This window comes from Lathyrus oleraceus, chromosome 2, assembly GCF_024323335.1.
Source record: "Lathyrus oleraceus cultivar Zhongwan6 chromosome 2, CAAS_Psat_ZW6_1.0, whole genome shotgun sequence".
In the NCBI taxonomy this organism is placed as follows: domain Eukaryota; kingdom Viridiplantae; phylum Streptophyta; class Magnoliopsida; order Fabales; family Fabaceae; genus Lathyrus; species Lathyrus oleraceus.
In genome coordinates, this window is record NC_066580.1 from 293474289 (window position 1) to 293482924 (window position 8636).

An 8636-nucleotide genomic window follows, 5' to 3' on the forward strand; every position below is an offset into this window, starting at 1 on the left:
TGTAAAGTGGTTGGTCATAATATGGCATTGGTTAATTCATTCGGATTCATGGCATTAGATGTAGACTCCATGAGAGTGGTAATGGATGTGTACAATGATACTCTACCCTATTGGAAGGATTCATCAGTTATACTTTCGAGGAGGAACGAGAATAAGATATTCCTGAAGTTAAGCATGTAACTCAGGTTGTATATTAGTAAGAGCACGAGCTAAGATTATTGAAGATGGGTCTGGACGTTGAGATGAAGGGTTCTAGATAGGAAGTGCAAAGTTATTCCTAAAGGTGAGAAGTGTTGTGTGACTCTGTGAGTGGTATGGAGACTCACAGTTGCAGTCTAGTTTGCTTAAGGTTTCTTGGAAATGGTGTCTCGTTAATAACTTGAAGTTCTTTGATAGGTGTTATTTTGTTATTGGTCGAGATCCTGTGTCAACAGAAACCTTGAATGAATCAGAATCCTATAAGAGGATTTGATATGGAATATAGTAATAAGAATCAAGTATTGTCGAATTAATTTGGATAAATTCATTTGAGCACATGATAAATCTAAATGTCATACACCTTTATGGTTGTAGTCGCGTGGCTCTTGTGTGTGTGTGTGTGTGTGTGTATATATATATATATATATATATATATATATATATATATAATATATATATATATATATATATATCTTATGGAGGATGTTGGTCATATCCTAAACCTTTGTGTGTCAGCGAGAAATTTATTCTACTAACGGATGTCAGTGAGGTCCTATTACTGCTTTGGATGGTGGGCACTCTGGAGGATAGGCATGATCTTTTATGTAGACTATTAGCTAATAAGTAGTGCCTAGGAATCCCAGGTGCTTCACTGTTGGAATCAGAATAGTGTAGTGAAAGGAGATGGATGAAAGAGCTCAATCAAGATTATTGGGATCAAAGAGACAGTTACTCGTAAGAATTGGAGTAAGGCAATCTCGTGCTAGCGGTACTATCTTATTGGAGTAGCACGAGAGAAGTGAAACAGTAGGAGTAGAGGCTTGTAGCATACAACATCAGATCAAGTGAAGTTGATGAGATTATCGATAGATGGATTACAAGTTTATCACATTTGTTGAAGGAATAATAAGAAAAAAGTAGTCAATATTGTGTGTGGTCAAGGAATCAATAAGTTTTCTTATGAAGAATTAAGGAGTATTGATTAACCAAGTCAAGATAAGATATCGTAATTATGTTTTGTGTAACTTAGTGCAAGGGAGGGAATTCGTGATTTCTGGGAGGAAAGTGACCAACAGATGTAGAGCGGTATATCAGATGAATTAAGTGGACCAAGTTTAAATGTTAATCCAGTATTGGAATGAGGATATGGTTAAGACCATGAAGTATTGAGAGTTCACACAAGGAAGAAGTTTGCCAAGGAAAATAGGTTGGAAGAATGAATATGTCGGAGGTTTGAAATCTGTAGATGTTTGATTGGCTGCATTTTATGGTAAAACACTAAATGGACTATAATGTCTTGACTGATGTCATGACATGTTTTGGAGCTGTTTGATTGGCTGCATTTTGTGTTAGAACACCTAACTGTACTCTGATGTCTTGACTGGTGTCATGACATACTTGAGTAGTATGCTGCAAGTTTAGCTAATACATGATTTACTGAATGTCAAACTAAATGTTGTGACATTCATCCCTGTCAGCAGATACTGAGGTATAGAATAATTGGTTGTCTATTATAACTCAGTATTTAATTCAGTCTGTTTATCAAGGGAATAACAGACCTGACATAAGGCCTACTGTCTGAATGTCAAACTGGATGTTATGACATTCATCAGTGACATCATATACTGAATAATAGGCAGGTTGGTTTTTCTGCTTCAGTTAAGTATTTATTTCAGTCTGTTCTTCAGGAGGATAACAGACCTGGCATAAGGCTCATTGTCAAAATGTCAAACTGGATGTTTTGATATTTATTACTGTAAGCTGATACTGAAGTATAGTCTGGTTGGTCTTTTACAGTACAGCATTTAGCACAGTCTGTTTTCAGGAAAATAACAGACTTAGCATATGGTATATGTTCTGGACGTCAAACTGAATGTTGTGACATTCATTCCTGACAGCATATGCTAAAGTGTAGGATGGTTAGTTTTTCTGTTTCAGTATTTTTCTCAGGCTATTTTTCAGGAATCCAACAGCTGAGCTAAAATCCAGGAAACTAACAACTGAGCTACAATTAATGAACCTAACAAATAACCTATTTGTTAGCATCCTAATATGTGGAAATTAGGTTAACTTGCTTAACCTTAATTTTAGAAAATACAAGTACAAGGCCCAAGTGCTGCAATATAAAAGGATGGCAATCCTTCTTTCAGAACTGGTGGGTTTTAGGCGTGAAGATTGTATTGTTCCATTGTTCTTCACTGCTGTATTTTATGTGTGTCTTGTATTAGGTGTATCTTGTGAGCCAAGCAATTATCACGTAAATGATTGCATTGGACTAGGGTGTTCATTGAGTTGTAAGTGCTGTGTCACTCTAAGCTTTTAAGCGTTAGTGCTGTGTATCTTGATTAAAGCTGTTAAGCACAATCAAGAGTTGTTTGAAGTATAACTTCACCATTAACTTTAATCTAATTAAAGGTTGTAATCACTGCGGTGATTGAGGGGGAGTGAGTAGGAACTCTGGTCTTAGTTTAAGATTGAAATTGCATTGGGTAGGTATTAAGTGATAGGATTAAACAGTTGGTTTAAGGTCTGAATTAATACTACTAATAGTGGATTTCCTCCCTGGCTTGGTAGCCCCCAGACGTAGGTGTGTGTGACACCGAACTGGGTAAACAATTACTTGTGTTATTTACTGCACTTTACTTTTAAGTTCTTTATAATTCTTGTCTACGCAGAATTGGATGTCATAACATCCCGTGTGACATCGATAGTCTGTTAACTAGAATTTCAATTGGCATAAGAGCAGGCACCCTGCCTGTTAATTTCTGGGAGAGATCTAGGGACGTTACTTTCTAGTACCATGGACAAGGATGTAGGATACTCAAATAGACCACCCATGCTGGATGGCTCTAACTATGATGACTGGAAACCTCGTATGATAGCCTTCTTGAGGTCTCTAGATAGCAAGGTCTGGAGAGCTGTCAATAAAGGATGGGAACATCCAACAAAGACAGGTAAAGATGGAATCATTATGCAAATTCCAGAAGAAGAGCGGGACAAGGAGCAAGACACATTAGCCCTTGGAAACTCTAAGGCCTTGAATGCACTGTTCAATGGAATAAATAAGAACATTTTCAGACTGGTGCATCACTGTGAACTGGCTAAAGAAGTTTGGGATACTCTCAAAACAACTCATGAAGGTACCTCCAAAGTGAGGATGTCTAAACTTCAGATGCTGACCACCAAGTTTGAAAACATGAGGATGAAAGAGGATGAGACTATTCATGACTTCCACATGAATGTTCTTGAAATTGCCAACACTTCTGGTGGCTTAGGAGAGAAGATGGCTGAAGAGAAACTTGTAAGAAAGATTCTCAGATTATTGCCAAAGAGATTTTCCATGAAGGTCACTGCCATAGGAGAGGCTCAAGATATCTGCAATATGAAGGTTGATGAGCTTATTGATTTTCTCCAAACTTTTGAAATGGGCTTGTGTGAGAATGTTGAAAAGAAGAACAAAAGCATAGCTTTTGTATTAAATACTGAAGAGGATTCAGAAGAAGGAAGTACTGGAGGTGATGAAAGCATATCAGAAGCCATATCCATGCTTGGGAGACAGTTCAACAAGTTCATAAAGAAGATTGATAAAAAAGGTAGACCTAATGTCAAGAACATTTCGTCTGACATCAGGAAAAGATCAACCTCTGAAGAAAAGTTCAACCAAGGCAAGGGAATCCAGTGTCATGGATGTGAGGGTTTTGGACACGTTAGAGCTGAATGTCCTACTTACCTCAAGATGCAAAAGAAGGGGCTATCTGTCACCTGGTCTGAAGGAGATTCTGAGAGTGAATATGAAGGAGAATCTGCTAAGCATGTCACTGCACTAACCAGTGTCTGTGCCTCTGATGATGACTCAAGTGGAGATGAACTGACTTTTGATGAACTTGCTGCTTCATATAAAGAGCTATGCGTCAAAAGTGCAGAAGTGTGTGTACAAGGAGAAAAGCAGAAGAAACTCATCAAGGAGCTAGAGGATGAGAAAAAGAAGCATCTGACAGTCATAAATGGTCTAAATAGTGAGATAACCTTGCTGACCTCCAAGCTAGATCAAATGACAAAATCCATCAGAATGCTAAATAAAGGAACTGACACGTTGGAAGAGATCCTAAAGGTGGGACAGAAGTCAGGAACCATGTCTGGTCTAGGCTTTGTGAAGAAATCCTCTGCTGAACTCAAACGCTCAAAGGCTGAAGTTCAGAAATTCAAGCAGAAGTCACAGCCAATGTCTCAACATCAGGGAACCAGGATGAGTAACCATCAGAAGAAGAAATTTCAGAGATGGAGATGTCACTACTGTGGTAGATTTGGTCATATAAAAGCCTTCTGCTACAGGTTGCATGGTTATCCTAACCAAACCCCTCATGTCAGACCTAAGCATAAGGCATATAAGCATAATGCCCCCATCAAGAAACGACAATGGGTTGCTAGGTTAGCTCATACATCTCTAAGGGCATCTACCAGAGAAGACTGATACTTTGACAGTGGCTGCTCAAGACATATGACTGGTATGGAGAATTTATTGGTGGATATACAACCTCACACTACCAGTTATGTGACCTTTGGTGATGGTGCTAAAGGAAGAATCAAAGGTGTGGGTAAGCTGGACAGCTTTGGAGTTCCAGAACTGAATAATGTACTGTTAGTAAAAGGACTAACTGCTAATCTCATCAGCATAAGCCAACTGTGTGATCAAGGGTTCTATGTTCAGTTCACTAAGGAGCTATGTGTTGTGATGAATGGAGTTAATCAGGAAGTTATGAGAGGAGCCAGATCCAAAGATAACTGCTATCTCTGGGAACCTAAAGTCTCAAACTACTCCACAATTTGCTCCTCAGCCAAGGAAGAACAGGAGGTGAAGCTGTGGCATAAACGTCTTGGTCATCTTCATTTAAGGGGTATGAAAAAGATCATATCCAAGGAAGCCGTTAGAGGAATCCCAAAGCTTCTTATTGATGAAGGAAGAGTTTGTGGAGAATGCCAGGTTGGCAAGCAAACCAAGATGTCACATCCTAAGCTGGGACATCCTACAACATCCAAAACTCTGGAACTTTTGCACATGGACTTAATGGGGCCTACGCAGGTTGAAAGTCTGGGTGGAAAGAGATATGCCTATGTAGTTGTTGATGACTGAAATTCTGGTATCAGATATAAGATGTCGAAGATAATGTTACGACACTGATATCTGGTTATAAACAATGGATAAACAGAATTGTAAAGCAAATAACACGACCAATTGTTAACCTAGTTCGGTGCAACTCACCTACGTCTGGGGGCTACCAAGCCAGGAAGGAAATCCACTATAATAGAATTAGTTTAAAGACTATCCGTACACTTCAACAAGTTACAGTCTTTCTCACCTAATCTCTACCCGTGCAATTTCTACCTAAGCACTCTTAGATATGAGAACCCACTCACTTCCCTTACAATCACACACCCGTGATTATAAATAACAATCCCTTGTGAAAAGAAAATACTTTTCAATTACAATATTCTTGATTTTACTTCACAATTTCAATCAAGAAGACACACTCTTGATCTTGCTTCAAAGCTTTGATCAAGAAGACAAATCAATCCAATTCAATCATCTATGGATGACTTGAATGACCTACAGACACAAACCCTAGTTCTCTCTCTAAATTTCGCTCAGTCTTGGTTGTGTGTTCAATCAGGTTTTCTGAGTCCCTTTTTATAGAAACATTGGACAGCTTGAAAACCCTAAATATATTTTCCACATAAATCTTTTCATATCAGCTGTAAAGATCTCCTTGGAAAATAAACAAATCTGGTTGATATCCCTGATAGATTGCGCCAGCTAGCCATATCTTTAATCAACCAATGATTGCCACCAATTATGCAATCACAAAACACCAGACATTCATACTGAATGTTCTGTGTACAAGATGTCATGACATCGGGTCTGACATCTGGAAAAATCCTGCATAATCCAGTTTCCTTTTATAGCAGGTACAACCATATCAGTTACCATGACAATGAGTATGTCAACTGAAACAATCCTACAGCATATGTCTTCCATATAAGCTCCAGCAGGTACACCCAATATCAGAAGCCTTAGCATTGTAAGTGGCATTCTGAAACAATCCTGCTTGCATATCTTCTTTAACTCCAGCAGGTACATAGGATATCTCATGTTAAGACATCACACATAACATCTTGTGAACACTCTTTGTTTTACCAAAATTGCTGCCAACACTTAGAATCAACAAACTCCCCCTTTGGCAAATTTTGGCTAAAACATATATTTGTCCTTTTTGTTCACAAGGCAAACTATCAGTAGTTAAACCACTAAACAGTAGTTTAATCAGCAGCAGAAGCAAAACAATTACTAACTATGGCTACTAGTAATACACACATGCACAAGGGTACTTCTCCTCCCCCTAAATCTGTGCAACAATCAACAAAATTACTAGTTATGGATGCAACTAGTAAGACACACAAATGCACAATACACCAGGGTACTTCTTCTCCCCCTAAATCTGTGCATTCACCAAAAATCTGTGCATTCACCAAAAACAGCTACTGTAACTCCAGCACCTGTACCAGCCAGAATGTCATACTGACATCTGCTTTAACAACAGCACTTGTGCACCTCTTCATCAGCACCTGTGCACCTCTTCCAGTAATAGCTGTACTTCTGTTCAGCCACAACCAACTTCCACATCAAGCACTTCTCCCCCTTTTTAGTCAAAATTGACCAAAGGTGACCAATCAGACAAAATAAATGTCTATTAGTCTAGCAGAGAAAGTTAAAACAGATGTTATAACATTAAGCATGTTAGAACAACATATTCAGGAAGTACACACCAACATTATACACAACAGACAACTGAGATAATGCACAAATCCAAGGAACTCTTTAAGAGCCCTAAATATTACAAAACAGGCATCAATAGGACTGCCACAAAATACAAAAACAGAAAGAACATCAGCTTTCCAAACAGCAACAATTTCCACCATCCCTTCCAGCTCCCCCCAGGTCTTCAATACAAGCAGGAACCATTAATCAGAAGAAGAAGTATCTTCTTCACCTTCATCTTCATCTTCAAAATCTTCTGAGCTTTCAGAACAGGATTGGGACCTTGTAATTGATTCCTTTCCAATCTTTTCTCTTTCTTCCCTTTCCAGGCTACAGATGAGAACTTCTAAAGCCTCTTTTCTAGATTTTGCCACATTTATTCCATTGTCCAATTCCTTGCAGGTCTCTTTCAGTTGGTCAATCAGGCTTCCTTTGGGTGCAGACTCCCTTCTAGCAGATGTCATGACATCATTGACATGACTTCCCTTAAACAGCTTGTAGTGAATTGATAGAGGGGTCTTTCTCCTGCTTGGAATATCACTTGTACTCAGGATTCCTGGTTGTTGACTCAGGATGATCCCACAGATGATAGATGGGAATGCAATGGGCAACTTAACAGCATTGGTGGAAGCATGTCTAATGGTTTGTTCAAATATGAACTTGCCAAAATCATAGTTAACCCTTGTTCCAATATCATGAATGATCCTCCCAAGAGCAATGGAGATGGTAGATATGTGATTAGTAGGAACCCAATTTGCAGAACCAATCTTATGCAAGATGGCATACTTGGCAGTTAGTTTACTAGCTGCAAGGTGTTTCCTATTGGGCCATTCATTAACTTGGCCAGCTGTAATCATCCTACAGATCTCATTATCTGTGGCCTCTAGATCTACCCCTTCATCAGTTCCTCTCCCCAGGAACTTGTTGATGATAGTAGGTGATAGTTTCACACACTTACCCCTTACAAAAACTTTGCAGCCCTTCCTGCTGTTTCTTTCATATATCTCCTCAGGGATGTTCACAATGAATTCTTTGACTAACCCCTCATAGCACTGAGGCAGAGTAGTCACAGTTTTCATAAGACCAACTGTCTTAATTAACTCCATGACTTCCTTTACTTCACTTGCCTCTTTTCCCAATTCTCTTTCAACTGCTACCCATCTTTGAGTCACAAACTTCCATTTGGCAGCACCACCTTCCACGTGAAACGAGATATTGTCAAGGTGAACAGCAGCCACTTTGTTTGGAGACTTCTTTATAGGCTTCCTTTTAACAGGGGAAGTGTCTGAGACATCATATTCGACATCCTCATCAGATTCAGAACTCTCACTCTCCTTCATCTTTCTGACCTCTACTTTACTCCAAGTCTTGGAGGGACCCATACCAGCACCCCTTTTCTTTTTCCTACCTATCCTTATCTCAACCATACTCTTCCTCTTCCTCAGTCTATTAGCTACACTTGTTTTCACAAGACTGACCAACGTGCCATCTTCTTCCTCAGACCCTTCTTCCTCAATGTTCTGAGCAGTATCAGGGGACATACTAGGTAAGTTTTTTCCAAGAGAACACAAACCCTCAGCAGCTACTTCCTTTTCTGTTTTAGATGAGTTATCATCTTTCTCAG